Source organism: Sminthopsis crassicaudata, chromosome 5, assembly GCF_048593235.1.
Source record: "Sminthopsis crassicaudata isolate SCR6 chromosome 5, ASM4859323v1, whole genome shotgun sequence".
Lineage (NCBI taxonomy): Eukaryota > Metazoa > Chordata > Mammalia > Dasyuromorphia > Dasyuridae > Sminthopsis > Sminthopsis crassicaudata.
The window spans coordinates 131,413,659-131,432,102 of NC_133621.1; positions in this window are offsets into that span (position 1 = coordinate 131,413,659).

The following is an 18,444-nucleotide window of genomic DNA, read 5'->3' on the forward strand; positions in this document are numbered from 1 at the left end:
AATGGACATCAGGGCTAGGGAAGGTTAAGAAATTTATGAGAGTTTTTTTGTCTGAGAAAAAATATTCCTGATATTCAGGTAGAAGGATTTTTGAATAGTCTTTGAAATCTTTTATCTCTACTAAAACAGTTTTTTCTATTTGCTCCTTTCTACTCAAAATACTGAATGTAAGTGTATAGGTTAACTTGGTTTGGAGATGGTTTTCATGTTTCCACATAATTTTTTTTTAAGGGGCCTTATTTTACAAACTGTAATTAATAGAGTGGTCTTTGCTTATGTTTTTCTTTAGTACCTTAGGATAACATTACTATTTATCTCATGAAATAAAAATTCTCTCATTTAGGTACCTGATGAAATGAATAATTTTATTTATCTCAATTAGATGTCAATACTTACCCAGTTAATTCATTGGATTAATTCATTGGATAAGTTTTTCTCACTTAGATACAAAAATTAAAATTAATTTTATAAGAATAATTTTCTTTTCAAAGTCAAATGTTAATATTTCATAGTTCATTGCAGAAGATTAAGTTATTTTATATGTTTCCTTCATATCTTTTTTATTATAAAAAAAGAAAGGTAGAAAGCTGGGTTATTACACTATTAGTCAGGAAACTAAGATTCTGTAACTAGTGCTACTTATTCCAAGTCAGTCAAAAAGTGAAGTCTGTTCTTCCCTAGAGTAGTTCTTCCCTACAACATAGGAATGTCATCTTTAATGAATCTTTATACAAACATGTGGATGGATGTGTAGCATATGTGAGCTACTAATATTCCTTGTAGATTAAAGATTTATACATGTAACATTGTTTTATATCATGTATTGGTTTTACACATATACAATGCCTCATTGTGGCATGGAGGTAAATCTAAGACTTTGTCTGTAAAATATTATAGCCTATTTATCTGTATAAGAATATGAAATAGTTTTCATATCGGACTGTTTCTGTCATCTGAGGACCAAGCTAGAAAAATTTGAAAAGATCCACTCTATAAAAGCTGGATACAAGGTAATGATTATGTATTTATTTGTTTTGGCAACAGCAAATTTTACATATTATCTCCTACAACTCAGACTTATTGTAATCTGTGTCAATGGAGAGAGCATTCACATTAGTGAAACAAGAAATCTTATAAAAAATTAATGTGTATACCAGAACATTTTGGATGAAGTAAGAAAAAATCAACAGTCACTAAAGGTATCACTAAAAAACTCACTCAAATTAGCAACAATGAGTCCAAGGGACCATGAAACACTATAAGGCTGCTTTTAAAGAGGCGACTTGCAGAAGACAAACAGATCAGGAATGGATAATAAGATTTTAATTTATAAAATTTGTAAAAAAATTGTAAAAATAAAAAATAAGATTTTAAATTATACATTCCCTTAGAATCACTATCTTAAACTTTATTGCCCCCAAATTTTGGGATTTTGAACTAAAGTCTCTATTGTTTTGTCTTAATTATTCTCTAGCATACACATCTTTATCTCTACTTTTTTTTATAAATATGAGCATATACAATTATTAATATATATGCATATATTTACATCTATCTACATATGTATATATGTTAAGTGATTGTTCCAGTCATGTCCAACTCTTTGCTACCTCATTTAAGGTTTTCTCAGCAAAGATAGTTTGTCAGAGATTTTTCATTTCCTTCTCCAGCTCATTTTCCCCCTTTTCCAGATCATTTACAGATCATTTACAGGATTAAGTGATTTTCCTAGGCTCACACATAGCTAGGAAGTATCTGGGGTCATCTGAACTTAGGCCTTCTTGCCTCCAGGCTCAGAACTCTATCCACTGTGCCACCTACGTATATAATACCACATACACACCATACACAAACAATGAAGTGGCATATGCTTATTAAGTGCCTCCTTCCGTAGAAAACTGTGTTAAATGCTAGGGAAAATGCTAAATTATGTATGAATATGGGATTTATGAAAATAAAACCCTACAATTAATAAATACATATATGTAGATCATTAATTGTATATATTGTATTTTCTACTTGACAATTATTTTTCATATTACTCGCAGACACATCTCTATACCTGTATCTATATTCACATTTACATACTCAGATATCCCAAATGCCATACTTATCTCACAGGAGAGTCATGAGGATTAAATGAGATAATTTATGCTTGAGTTTACAAACTTATATTAAATTAGCAATATTATTATGAGTATTATCCAGTAGTGAAATTTTGATTTGGTAAAAGTTAGTGAAATTATGTGTGTGTGTATTTATACTAATATCCAAACAATATTGGGAATAATTTTTTAAAACAAATATATATTGATTTTGGGGAATTGGTTTTGCAAAGACTAAATTTCCCCCTGTATTTCTTTCCCTTCTCTTTGTTTCTTAACAGCAAATTTCTTCCTGACTAGTTGAATATTTTCATTATTCTGTAATTTATGGATTTTTATAATCATAATAAGTTTTCTAATCAGTAGTAAAAATTTGCTATTATTTTTGGTTCGCCATCTTTAATGGTGCAAATAGAGTACTAGAATAAACTTACCTTGCTAACCACTCTCAACTGCTCTGTTTAGTGGCTATAGGCAGGTCTTCAGGATTTGTCCCAATGTATAAAATAAGCATGAAAAGGGATCTATTTCAAAAACAATTTTGTATTTAGTAAGCACTTTGATAGCAATGTATTTTGAAAGTACAATGGGAACATGTTCACTCTTTCAAATAGTAGATATTATTCTTTTTTGTTATCATTTATATATATAGATTTACCATCTCTAAAAAAATGCTTATTATAAGGAAAGTGACATACACACCTGTGATTAGGTCTCTCTGTAGTCTAAAGAATTTTACAGTAAGATAGTAAGTAAAAAAAAAAAAAAAAACCACAGTGAATCACAGAAAGTAATACGAGCTTTTGAGATTCAGTTGTTAAATGATAGGAAAAGAAATCTTTCAGTGATCACAAGTGATGTCAGAATGATATTTCTGTGAACAGGGAGCACAGCAGGATTTACTTACAGGTTGTCAGGGGCAGGGAATGGGGGGTTGAAGCTATTCCCTGTGGTATTCATTCATTTCTTGAGTGCCATTACAATTATTTGCTCCAGCCAACATGTTCTGAAATGCATACAAAAAAGCATATAAGTATTGGAATTTTCAATGAAAATCTCATTCCTAATTAACTATAAATCAGTAAAGCTGGGTAGCCTGAGGTGGGTTAAAATGAGAACTTTGTACATGAAAGGCTACTTGTGCCCCTAAATCTAAGAATTTCCTACTTACCAACCTCCAGATTCACTGCATGCAACTTCTCTGACTTCAATTATCCTAACGGATACATGGGTAAGTTAACCATACCAAATAAGAGTCTAGGCCAGCAAAGAAGTCATTTTCTGCTCATATAGTAAAAGCCATAGATCTCAATAGGGGTGGACTTCTTAACCAATAACTTGAGAATGTGGGTCAGAGCTGTGTCTTCTAACTTCATCTTTATATCACTGGGACACTTGTAGCTCTGTCATTTTGTCCAAATTCAACAAATATTTATAATCAATCTCAACTATATGATTAAAGAACTCACAAAAGATATAGGATATATTGATATTCTTTTATATTCTTAAAGCTTAATGAAGGAGGAAAAAAGGACGCAAAATAGAAGAAGCATTAATTATATAGAAAAGAAAAAAAGTTGGCTATTAATTTCAAGAAAGAAAAGGTTTATTTCAGTTTGGGAAACTGGGTCCATCCTAGAGGCAACAATATCTGATCTAGGTTCTGAAGAATCCAGAATTTCAACAGTTTTAAGTAGAGGCCAAGAACATTCAAGGAAGTAACTATATAAGCAAACACAAACAAGAAACTGTGGAATGTTTTTAAGGAATGATATGTGACAAGTTTGGCACTGGGAATAGGAATAATGTGAAATATAGCTGGAAAGGAAGGTTGCAGTGACTTGAAAGTCAGTCCAAAAAGATTGAATTAAATTCAGCAGGCAGTAGGAAACAAAAAGAGTTTCAGCAACATTCTGAATGACTGAATAGGTTGGAAAGAGAATGGAAACAGATCATTTAGGTAGTCTGGCATGAGCCCAGGGAATACCTCATTTCCTCACTTCCTTTCTAATATCTATCCTCTCTGATTTTTGTTTTGTTTAGCTTTGTTTTTTGCCACATTTAGTGAGCCCATCAATAGCAATACACCATAGCTTGCTTATTCCCTCCATGGATCATTTTTAGTTTTCACTGAGTTACTTAAATTTTAACTTATCTGAGTTATAATGCTCCGTAATTTGCAACTAGGTTGTTTATTCCCAGAAGAATATTACTGTCAAAGAAATGGTCTTTTCTAATGGTGAGCAGAGCAGAATCATTGAAAGTACTGTTGAATTTCCAAAATGTCAAAAACTAGGTGAGTGTCAAGGAGAGATGCTTCATCTTAACCTCAAGGGACAACAAACAACTAAAAATGAAAGATGCTTTCAAAATAGTTTCATTAAATATTTTCTCCTTGCTTCTGTTTTATTTCTTAGCTTTTTGCATATATCTTTTAAAAACTTTAAGGTAAAAACCTTAAGTCTACCTTTAATTGAATTACAGAGTTCTATTTTCTTGTCAATCTTTTACTTAACTGTGTGTATAGACGAAGACATAATTAATTACATTTATTGACATAAACTTGCAACATTTTACATATTGAAAATTTTTTTAGTAATATGTCCTTTGACTATGATTACTTGTTTTTATTTAATTATTTTCCTTTTGTGATTATCTTTGGTTTATGAGTATATATGTAGATATAGATATGAATGTAGATATATGTATATTAGTAATTATCTTTAATTTATCCTATGCATACATGTGTGTGTTTGCACATGAGTGTACATAATATATATATATGCATACAATAAACAAGATAATATCTCTGTCTCTGTATATATTGTGAAATGTATGTATGTGTGTATAAATAAATATGTGTGTACATGTACATATATATATATATACATAAATGCATAATACATCTTGCTGTTATATAGTTTTTTGCAGGTTATTTCCTCCATTAAATTGTAAGTCCTTGAAAGCACAGAATGTTTTATTTGTAAACCTAGAAAAAAACACAATACCTAGTACCTAGTACCTTAATAGATTTTTTTCTTGATTTGATACAACTAAATTTATTAGAAAAGAAGAATCATTATTTTAGCAAAATGGTGAGTCACAAGAAAGATGGCTAAAGCAATATGGCAGCCTCAAATGTTTGAGATTAACATTAACTATTTGGATAACTTCAAATGCTTTTTTAGATTGGTGCTAATTCAAAGGAATAAACTAAGAGACTACATTATACTGAGACAAACTAATGCCAATGGTTCACTTAGGTGCTTCAAATACCTTAGCACCTAAATTTAAAAGAAAAAAATTATTTGAATTACAAGAAGACATAGTGACACCCTAGTAGAAAGAGATTTCAGTGTCCCAGAGCTATATATGACCACTCATAAATAGGCAAACCCATCTATGAGAACAAGATTTGAAGTTGGTTTGTTCACAGAGGGGTTGATAAATAAAGCTTTCCACTCACAAGTAGCAGCAGTCAAATCTCAAGTAAGGTAGAGTGACACTGTATATTAAGACTGTACATTGGAAGCTAGGTGAAAAATATGCCTCATTTCAAAATCCTCAAATCAAATCTTATAACAATTTAGATCTTTATTTGGGCCAGATGATGCCTCTTTATGTTTTTCTGTTTTCTATTATTCAACCTCCATATAGAAGTTTGAGGAAGCTCTTATTATCTCCATCACTCTGTTTATAGTATATCTCAGGAGTTAAATATAACCTTTGACTATAATTTAGTTCTGCAAAATTGTATAGTGAAATGTCTTTTTCTTAGAGTAAAAAGGTTTCTTGTATCTGATAAAAACCAGACACATGAGTACACTGTACATTTGCCTTCTGTAGTAGTTCATTAGTGAGAGGAAGCTGACCATTTTAAAGGATCTGCATTAAAACTCTCCTCTTTTCTTGCATTGACTTGACTGTAGAATTTAAATGAAAATTTTATATACTGCAGACAAGAAATGGAGAGGTCTGTTATTCTTCACTATTCTGACATCTCTAATTAGAACAATAATATTCTGTTTCTCTGATGTTCTCTCTGTAATGTACTGAAATCTAGTTTCTGGTCATTCAGCTACTGTGCTCCATTATTTACATGAGTCCAGATACTGCCTTCTTTCTGGCTCTGTTCCTCCTCTTATTGTGTCTATTGTTTAGTCTGTTGTACTTCTGTTAATGCATAAGAATACATTGTTTTTACTCTTTAGTTTGATGGATGGCGACAATCAAGGTGTCACTCAATCCTCAATGAAAATGGAATTTGGACCTCAGAGTGAATTTGGGAGGTATTTATGGAGCACTCTCTCTGACTCTAGATGCAATTATATCTATTTTAAAGGAAACGCTATTGTCCCTTTCTTGTCACCTCGTTAATCAGAACTAAGTCTTTGTCTCTGAAATCACTCTCAGTTGATTTTTTTCCCCTGCACTTTGGATGCTGTATTTGGTAAATGATTATTTTCTTAGTATTTACTTATTTGAAATTATTTCATATTTACTTTATATATTTTTTTTAAGTTTCCTCATTGTAAATTTCCTATACCAATGAAATTACAGGATCACAAGTCCAGATGTTAAAAATACATGATACAGAAATTGATAGCTAGATAAGAGGCTGAGAGACAAGTACATACACAGATGTATGTGTGTATGTGTGCATGCATGTGTGTGTATGTGTGTATGCATGTGTGTGTGTATGTGTGTATATATACATATACATATACATATACATATACATATACATATACATATACATATATATATATATATATATATATATATATATATATTTATCCTGTTCCTCTTCACACATATACACACACTCAGAGTCACAAATACATATACAAACACATACACATATGGGGAGAGAGAGAGAGAGACAGAGACAGAGACAGAGAGAGATAATAATATATCATTTTCCTCTAGAAAAAGTAAGTTCCTTGGGGACAAGGTTTGTTTTGTTTTGCTTCCTCAAAACTTGATACAATGCCTGGCATGATACATAAATGTTTATTTGGTTGAATTATTGGTAAATATCTTATATTGTATAAGTGCTAACTCTTTATCTAAATAATTATTAATATTTAAAATACCAGTGCTAAATGCTAAATTTTTTTCTAATTTTTAGTAAAATTATCATTTGAAAAAAATGTTTCTTTTAAAAAAAAACTTCTTAATTTAAATGTTACAAGTCTTTTCTTTAACATACAACAATTTTAATTGAGTTTGAATTATTTACCTTTTACTCTAAGAATAGATTAGAAGATTCTGCTTAGTTCCACTACTACTTCTTCCTGACTTGTAGGGCATATTTGTTCAACTAAAATGAAGGTATAAAGCAAAAATCTAACTGTATAATTGATCCTAAAACTAGATTTTTCTCTATCATTTCATTTTGTCTTTAATCCAAAGCAAGTACATTGCAATGATCATATGATACATCAGGAGAACCCTCCTGAGGATAAGTTTTTCTCTTACTACTACAACTCACAGTGATATTCCCCCCTTCTAGATTCATATCTCTTTATTTTTTAACAGGTTGCTCTTTTGGAACTCAAATACTTATTTGTAATTGATATCAACTTCCTTATTTCTGCTTATGGTGCCATTATTCAGACATCTAAGCTTGAAATCTTAGTCATCTTTGATTTTTTTTTCTCTCTCCATAACTACCATACATACTATACATACAAATAACCTTCCTTAATTCTTCTAGCTAAAATTGGTCCCTTCCTCATCGAATAAAAATAATGATAATAGAAATTTGTATAACACTTCAAAGTTTGAGAAGTATTATACATATTCCCTGGATAAAATTGGTCCTTTCCTCTGAGAAAAATAATCATAGACATTTATAAAGCACTTCAAAATTTCAGAGGCATTTTATACATATTACCCAATTTAAATTTCACAGCAACCCTCTGAAGTTCAGTGCTATATTAACTCTTTTTTACGTAATCTTAGGGAAGTAAAGTAATTTGTTCAGTCACATAGTTAACAAGCATCCGAAGCAAGATCTTGGATCTAAACTCTTCCTAAACAAACTCTAAATCTAGTGGAATATTTGTGGAAGTTCTTTTACTTTGGTCTCCTGATTCTAAGGTCAATGTGATTTCTACTATTCCTGATGCCATATCCTCTTCTAATGTGTCATCATGGCATAGAGATGATTCTAGGTACTTAAAGGCCATGTCACGTTGGTCTTACTTAACTGGTAAATCTTTAACTATGAGTCTAGAGCCAGCCCTTGTTGCCGTTTTTTGAGACCTGCACAGTGAAATAACAATAAAGCTTATGATTGAATTGACCATGATGTAACAAATCTGGGAGCATTACAAGTTCACAAAGACTATCTATTAGGGAATAGTTCCACATTAATGAAACTACATTTGTTTAAACTCTGAATAGATATATGTCTTATTCTCTCTTCACTTTGCTTCATTCCTATTTAGAAAGCATGTTACTTAAGAGTAAAAACCCTATTATTTTCTCCCCTTGCATCGTCCAAATGTAAAACAATGTTTTGCATAAGACAAACATTTAATAGTTGCTTGCTGAATTTAACAAATTAAATAAAGATTGCCTTATAACAATTATTTTCATATGATGTCAAATAGTTATCACATCTGCATGTTTTAATGTTGCTTTTTAAAGATCAGGGACAGAGTCTTCTCTGTATTTCCCTGTAGTTGTTAGAAAAACATTGTGTGTTGTAAGTCATTTAATAAATAAGAAATGCAATAAAACCTTGCTAGCTTGGATCAGGAAGTTATATATATGAAAAAATAGGGGAAATGAGTGGATTGAATCATTTTCCTTTAGTGAAAATCTAGATTTTAGAATCTTTGAAATGGAATGCAGTTATTATTTTCAAATAATAGTACTCATAGGAGCAAGACCAAGCGCCCCCCCCAAAAAAAATAGAAGTGCCAGAGAAATTCCTAAGTATTTTAAGAAACAGAAAAGAATCATTTCTAATTAAATGCACATACATGCCTTGATTGCACATTTTGCTGCTAAAGTAGTAAATGAAAAGAATTTTTTTGGCCTCTGTGCTTAATGTATAAATGTTTGCCTTATTCTATTAATTAGTTTGGCAAATTAAATTTTGGTCTGTCTTTGAACAATTCAAGCTAGGAATTGTAATTAATTTAGTTTTATTGTTTGTTGATGTAAAACAGTGTCCCAAAGCTACTCTTGAGTTTTGAATTGGTTTTATTTGTATACAAAATAGTTTTCAATGTTATTAGGCAAGTGACAGAGACTATGACTTTGCTCTGGGCCTACTTTGTTCCTTTGCCTTTTCTCTTTTTACTCTTCTACCTTGGGAGAATGGAAGGTATTTTGTGTTTGAAAACTTAAGAAATCTAACTCCCAGAACCACTTTGTTCTTATTAGACAAGTACCCATTACTTGCCTAGCCTGAGAGATTGAAAATTGGAAATGCTTGGGATGCTTACAATATACTAAGATTTGATCCTTGAAATAGGAATGTGGGTCCCTGGAAGAGAAATCTAAATAAAAGAATAAGGATAAGGACATTAACTAGATAGAAAAGGACTATGTTCTTTATTCTAAAGAGATAGGTTCCTGGGGCTGATAAACTACTGCTAGGGAGCTTGAATTCACTATCCAAAATACTGAAGGGAAAACTCCAGTAAAACAATGTCCATCAGATTAATGTTTGGTGAAGTTATGTCTAGAACACACTGTACGAGTAGAGTCTGAAGAAATTATGAAACCTGCCTAGTAGATACTATAAGACCAGCAGGAAACAAGCATGATGGGAGCAGTATAATAGGCATCACTATAAGACGTTAGTGATCTGCAGAATTAAGAGTCATTCTTAATGTGTATATTCTAACAAAATATATTACCTATGGTTGGGCCTTTTCACAAGTATTCCCTACAAATGTTGATTCTTACCCCCAGTGATACTGTGTGCATTTCTGGAAGAGTATGCTTCAATTTTAGGGGGGAAACTAATAGTAGGAAAATTTTCTGCAATGATAGGTGCGAAATGTCTTAGTTTTGAACTAATTATGTCCTCTGGCTGTCTATTGAATGTAAATATGTAGGTTAGGGGATCATAAGTTATAGATCTATGTAAACACATATAGTGTCTTGAACCTGAAGTAAGCATTACCTATGATTTCTACAACACATGGAAAAAGTAATATAAATATTATTTATGCTTATTTAGAAAGAATAAGCTGAAAAGTTAACTTTTTTAGATAACATGAAATACTTATTGTTGAGGCAGAACCCAAACCTTCATTCTAAGAAGAGGAAGAGCCCACAATAAATTAAACTCAAGTTTCAAATATGGAGCTCAGGCAAAGCATAGCTAGTAGTTTCTTTTATCCAGTTAAAAATAGCTCTTGAGAGCTGAGCAAAGGAAATCTGGCTAGACTCTTTCTGGCCCTTTCCCTAATTTTGTACTTGGTCATGAAGGAAGACCTTAGAGGGGAAAAAAAGGAGAGGATTAAAAAGCTTATATGAGGCTTTCTTCCTGATCATTTTGAGGAACTACTTTGTTATTATTTAGTCATACCCTACAATTTAACTCTGTCAGTGAATACTAGGCTTGCTAGAAGGCATTATCATCTCACTGTAGTTGAAGAGAAATTTAATAATTATTATTGTATATAAATTTATTATTAATATTATTACCACTACTGATGTTGCTACTACTACTATTACTCCTCCTCATCCTCATCCTCCTTCTCCTCCTCATCCTCCTCCTCTACTGCTACTCTACTACTGTTGAGGACGGTAGCCCCTTGGTATTCTTTGTTTGATCTCCAACTCCATTTGGGACTTGGACTTTGATGTGGTCAAACTAGTTTGGGCTATCTGAGCTTGGGGTTTTGCAGCCCCCATTCTAATCTGCTTGGATAGACCAAATGGCATCAGGAAATTCCTTTTTGGGAAGAGACTTCTGTCTGTCCCCAAAAGATAATAAGAGAGTCCTTATCTTATTTACATCACTGCATAAAAGAGAGAACTCAAAAATCTTCTGGCCTTGTACCATGCAGCCATTTTGCCCACTGGCTCTCCGGTGTTCCCATTCTAATCAATAAAGACTATGTTTCCATACAGCATTAAGTAGCAAATTCCTTTGATGCCGAACCCGCCATTGGTTACTTTGGGGAAGGAAGGAGAGAAAGGAACTGACCCATCTCAGTTTAGACCACAATTTAATCCTCCTCATTTACTCCTCATCACTACTACTATTACTAACTAGCTATTAAGCATTTATAATGTTTTAAGTTTTACAAGCTTTTTGTTTAAGATAAAACTAAGGATTCTAAGATGTTATCATGGTATTTGATCTCATACTATTGTTCAAAATAAGCATTGGAATAAATTTCCAAAGGGCCTTAGAAATAAAGTTCTCCAGAGAATTGTAAAGATATTCTTGTATTTGGCATGATCCTATGAAACAGAATAATTTCTGAAAATCTTTTTCATCATAGGATTCTGTAGTTGAGATCCCAGCTATGGTGGTATAAAATAAAACTTAGAATTGAAAAGAGCAATATATATATATATATATATATATATATATATATATATATATATATATATGTATGTATATGCATATATATGTATATATATATATATAGATAGATATAGATGCATATATATGCATATATAACACATATATGTATGTATATATATGTAAATAGATGCTATCCATATGCATAATATGTATGTGTATGTACACATGTAGGAAATGTTTATATTATAAACAATTGCACATCATAATGAAATGTATGTTGGTATATATATTATACTTATGTGCATTATACATTTATTTCAGATAAAATTATGTTTTATATACTATATAATATATTTGTATATGTCAACTTGTATCATAGGTAAAAAAAAAAAATCTAGTCTTTAATCTTACTATTCAATGTATTTTAACTGATCTAAATGCTATGACTCCTCTGTTGCATATTCTAAAACAAATGGCTCAGCATAGTAATGATATCAAGATATTGTAATCTCTCTGTGCTCCAGGCAGGGTTTTTTCATTTCATAGCCTGTGAAACTTGTTACTCTGAGTCCAAGTCAGTATATATGTGTGTGTATATATATATATATATATATATATATATATATATATATATATATATATATATATATATATATATATATATATATATATATATATATATATATATATATATATATATATATATATATATATATATATATACACACACATATATGTTAATTATAGAGAAAATCCAATTACAATTCTATTTGTAATCTTTCAGTCACACTACACATGATTCTTTTATTACAGTTAGTGTTACTAAATATTACTTCTATAGGCATTTTCAATATGGAAATCTTAAATATAAGATCAGTTTCATCTGTCAGGGATCACTGACTGTGGAGTTATTTGTAAGTAGGATGATGAATCAAATGACCCCTCAAAGCTCCCTCCCAACCCTAAGATTCTATGATAATTTTCATTACACTAATGTATATGAAGACTAAATTCAGGGAGGGGAAAGGTAATACTCAACCCATTTGTATTCACTGTCAGTGCTTCAATGAAACTGGTGGAAGGAATCTGAATACATGCCTGCTTTGGGGTGAAAATGGTATCCATTATTTTCCAGTTTTAATTACTATCTTAGGAATGGATGTGTTACACACTTCATTGTAAAAACTGTGGCTGTAATATTTTTTGTTTTGTTTTATTTGTAATATCATCATTGATATTAATTTTATTTTGCAATTAAATATACTTTTCTGCCAGACCAAATAGATCCCTGTCAATTTTGAAGCACTTTGAAAGAGGAATAATAGCAATGAGAGTGTAAAATTATTTCAGCTAAGCAGAAAAAAAAATCTACCTAAATGGAATTTACTTTTCCTAGGTTTCTCTATATAATAATGATATCACAACATATTTTTCTTCCAAAGCCTGTTATTAAGTATCTTTTTGATCGACTCTAATTTGTCATTATTTGTCATTTAGTTTACTTTTGAATACAATTGAATAAACTTTATTGTGAACTTTCTGTCTGTGAGTAGTTAGATGTTGAGAGAAATAGAAAAATAAGGAAAACAGATACATCCATGTATAGCTTACTTTCTAGAGAGAAAGACAAAACACGTGTGTATGCAAGTAATTTATAATACAAAACATAATGACAAGGCTTAAGAGAAATAGAAACAGAGTACTACAAGACTTTAGATGAGAAAGAGATAACTTTTTTGAGGGGAATTTGCAAGGCTGATTTCCTAGAAAAAGGACCATTTGATCTTGAAACAATGGAAAGTTTCAAAATTCAAAGATGAAAAATGGCCATTGTATCATAGCAAAAGTAGAAAGTTCAGATATAGGAAAGTCAGGATGAATTTGGGGAATAGTTTGATTAGGAAAGGACCATTTAGTAGATAGCATTTACCTACATACATTTACCAAATACAAAAAATTGAAATGAAAAGTTTTTAAAAATTAAACTGGGCATCTTATCCAAGGAATACCAAATATCTGAGGATTTCACAAGATGGGATAATCTATTCCACCCCCACATTTCACCCAATTAGTGTGAGGTAGTATGGATACAATCTGCAGTTTATTAAACATAAGTAGAATCGATCTACACAAACACACCCTTAAAATGTTATTTTTACTGTCTCAAAATTAATTTGCACTCAACATGCATATATTAAGTATTAAGTCCAGAATTCTAATCCTGCTTTAGACATTTACTATCTATTTGTCATTACATAAGTCATTTTCCTACCTTGCAGTAATGTTGACATTTATCTCATTAGGCGGTTTGAGAACCTAATAAAGTACATAAAATGCTTTACAAACCTCCAAAGTACTATACAAAAGAAAAATTTTAAATAGAACTTTGAGGGATTCTTATATTCCCTGGAGGAGAGAAGATAAGAGGTGGGTAGGACCAGAAAGGTGATTCACTATTATAGAAAACTTCCTGTGAGGGAAATGTTTTCAATTATGTCATCATGCTTTACTATATAAACACATTCTAATGCATTATTATGTAATTTATCACCTATGTATTTAGTTCTCTGCTACCAAAAAGGGATTTGATGGAATACTTGGGTAAATCTAAATTTGCCTTTGACTTTCATTTCTATGATTCAAAAGGATAATTTCGTCACTTTTCTTATACAATAATGATTTGATATAATGATATTTGGACCTACTTCCTGAAGGTAAAATTCTCTTGGTGAAACCAAATCACTCATAATAAGGCAGATGTAAATTAAAATAACAAGTTCATTTTGAACTTGTGCTTATTTTCATGTAGTCATTTGTAATTTTAATTCTTTAGAAAATTACATCAGAAACAATTGGAAAGGGAATAAATGCCCATCAATTGGAGAATGGCTAAATAAATTATGATATATGAAAATAATGGAATATTATTGTTCTATAAGAATTATTAACAAACTGATTTTAGAAAGACTTGGAAAGATTTACACGAACTGATGCTAAGCAAAACAAGTAGAACCAGGAATACAATGTATTCCTGTAACAGCAAGATTGTATGATGACCAATTATGAGAGATTTGGTTTTTCTCAGTGGTTCAATGATACAAGTCAACTCCAATAAACTTTGAATAGAAAATACCATCTGCATCCAGAAAGAGAACTACGGAGAATGAATGTAAATTAGCATATACAGTGTTCATTTTTTCCTCTTTTTTTTTTTTTTTTTTTTTTTGTCTCTCTCATAGTTTCTCCCTTCTGATTTTTCTCTTCCAACATGATTCATAAAGAAATGTCTGTTTTTTTTTTTAATTAACGTACACATGTAACTAGAAAAACAAAGAAAACAATTTTCTTTTTTTACAAATTATGCTAGTTAATATTTCGTCAAACTGAATTAATTATAGCACAACTGGAATACAATCCCAGTGATACTGAATCTCTGACTCAGAGCAAATTATTCCTTTCTTAATTGGCTGTTTCATATTCTCCTATTGGTGTTTAAAGAATGTTTTTTTTTTGTTTTGTTTTGTTTTGTTTTTTTGGTGCAAGGAGAATCTTGGAGTCCCTCAAAGTGATACAAAATTTCACATAGGCAATCTAACCCTCTCTCTTCCTCAAGTTCAGTTTTGAATCCAGTTTTTTGCCTATTGAGTATTTTTAAAAAGCACTTCTTCAACAGAGTAAAACACTCATATGCTTTATGTTATTTGTATTAAGAAATATCTCTTGATTTTATATATTTATGTTAATTCCCTATGTATCAAGGATGCTAAAACTTTACCACATAATTATTAAGTGTATAATTATTTTACATTTGAGGGTTTTTTTGAGATTTCTAGTCATATTCCTCCAAATGAAATTTTTTTATTTTGTATATTTCTAAAAAATGTTCAAACCATAATTTATATTTACCATTGATGTGCTTTACTTATTTTCACAACAATAGATGACATAATCAGTTCTATTCTTTGCAAAGTAACTTCTGCCTTGACTAAAAAATTCTGAGGGTGCTGTGTGACTTTCATCCTACTCTCCACAATACTTGGGTCTTCTGGTTTTTATATTTTATTTCATAGGCAATAGGGAACCATTTTTGAAACTCATTTTTGAAAATGAGTTATGATGTGATCTGAGCAGTGTGTTAGGAAGATTGCATCATTATAAAGACTTTTAAACATGGGATAAACAGAAGGCAAGAACATCTCTATATAGTCTCTATGTGATGAAGACCTTACATATGTAATTACAGTGAGAATCTAGAATCATCAAAGGTTATCCAGTGGAGACCATTCCCTCAACCTAATTTTGAGGCAATTGTTTAGATAAAAACATGCAAAATTAAGAACACAATTTGTGAATCCTGTTTGACTGAATATGAACAATTTTTAAATGGAATTTCATCAACATTTTAGTGAATATAGCATTAGTTCAACTACAACATGCTAGTTTATAAATGAAGAATTCTCTTTACAAATGTTAACTATTGAACTTAGCAAATGTCATGTTCCATATATAAATATTTATTTTATTTATAAAATGACAAAATGCAAAAAAGGGCAAAAACATTTTATTTGTGAAATGGCGAACAAAATGACAATATACACCAAAGAAATTCAGGAATTCAACTTATGCTTTCAATTTGCAATACAGGTCCTGTGTCCAGACCTATTCTGTCCTGGCTCATGTCATGCTACTCTAATTCTTACTGAAGACAGCCCAGAATCACCTCATATTTGTTGAGCTCAAAAATGGCAAAATTCATGATGGGTACCTTGTAAGCTGGGTAAACATCAGTTTCAAAGAGTTAATCTACTGAGCAAAGGATAGAAAAGCATTCTGGCAAATACCCAGATGTTAGCTATGTGGCAGTATCATTAAATACTTGCAAAATATTGATGAAATTATGAGAGGTTGTATCAAAGGTGAGGGCCAGGGTGGGATGCAACAGTAGATGGATAGAAAATAACAGAATTGATGTTTAGGGAGTTTCTCCAGATTTGTTTGGAGATAGGGGCTGAGTGGAGATTCTAAGTACTGGAGATCATAGCAGAGGGAAAAACAGAACAATTATAATTAGATTCTTTCTAGAGACAATTTTGGGAAGAACCCTTGGCTACTAACTTATCATTGCCATTTGATTTAGTCATATTTCTACTTTACTGACAATAAATTGATTTTTTATAAAAATATATAGAATGGGTAGATGTTACAGAAAAATCCCATGAATCAAAGATTTTAAAAATCTTTCAACATTCTTTTTTTCTCAGAAAAATGAATACATAAGCATTATATATAAATAATGTATATCATAAATTTGATATACTGTTTCATTTACTGGCTATTAATGTTTCCTAAAAGCCAATAAATAAAAAGTATCTTATCATTTTTAAAAGTGTTTTTAGTTCCCATTAGGCATATCAGAATCTTGGTTCTTAACTTTAAAACTAGATCTTGAGGGATTGATCTGAAATCACTTTTCGAGCAATATTAGAGTGAATGAACCAAAGACTACTCTCTTGCTACCATATTAGATGTTACATCATTGAAATATGATACACAGAAGCTTTGCTTCTTATATAAAATGTACAAATGATTCTTTTAAGGTCAAAAGATTTTATAGCCACCTCTGCTGGCTAGAGTGCAATACCCAGAATCAGGAAGAATTGGGTTTAAAGTTTGTTTTTGACACTGAATTGCTACATTACTACAGACAAAGCCCTTAATTCTCTGGTTGCTGTTTTTTATTTATAATGGGAATGATAATATCTACCCTATCTGCTTATTCTGAGACTCAAATGAGATAATAGATGCTTTGTAATCTGTAAACAGTATGATCAATTGTTATTAATAGCATGTATATTATATGTAAAACATAATTATAAAAATTAAATGTTTTCTCAATTCATTTCCAACTGAATTTTATCATGCAAAATACAAATGTCCTGGATGTAGATATAGAATGATTTAAATTCCAAAAAAGGGATGATCATGGAAGAGCATTTTGTGAATAAGCTAATGTTGACCTTAGTGCAAACTTATACTCTTTAGTTTCCACATATGTGGAGTCATCAGAGAATTCCCCGATTACAAGTGTTTATTCACATCTGTCAGCTAAATCATAGATCCAAATGCAAAATGTAACACTCAGGAACATTATGTGGATTTGTGACACTCCCTCGAGGACTTTGGGTCCATAAAGCAATGAATGGATTATAAGGAGACATAAATACAATATTTTCAACTATGACAGATGCAATCTAGCTCCAATATTATTTATACTATGTAAAAGAAAACTGAACTTATTTTCCTCAGTCCAGCTGAAAAGAAGCACCCTTAGGGAAGAATAAATGAATAGCTATCTATTAATTTTAAATTCTTATGAATTCATCTTTTCAGAACTTTGTGTTTGGGGATTTTCTCAATGGGTAGAGTGTTCTTTTATTTATCTGTTTATTTTACAACTGTATATTTGAACAAATTTAATTGAAATGAAATCATTTATGGAAAATGTGAATTAGAATGACAGTGAAAACTCAGGAATATACTTACACCTTAATGAGTAATAGGATTGAGAACTGGAAGAGGCCTTAGAAATTACTGAATCCAATGCCTAATATTACAGATGAGAAAACAGACTCCCATAAAAGCAAAGCCACATAATTAGTACATTTCTGCAATGAGACATAAATCCAAGACTCTTTGAGTAATGTAGCTATTACAAGAACTTTTCTGGGTTGGGATTTTGCATTCATTTAAAAATTTGTTTTCTTTTGCAAATATTTGCCAGGCATTGATTTTAGTTAAAAAAAATAAAATTAGAGGGACAGCTTGTTGGTG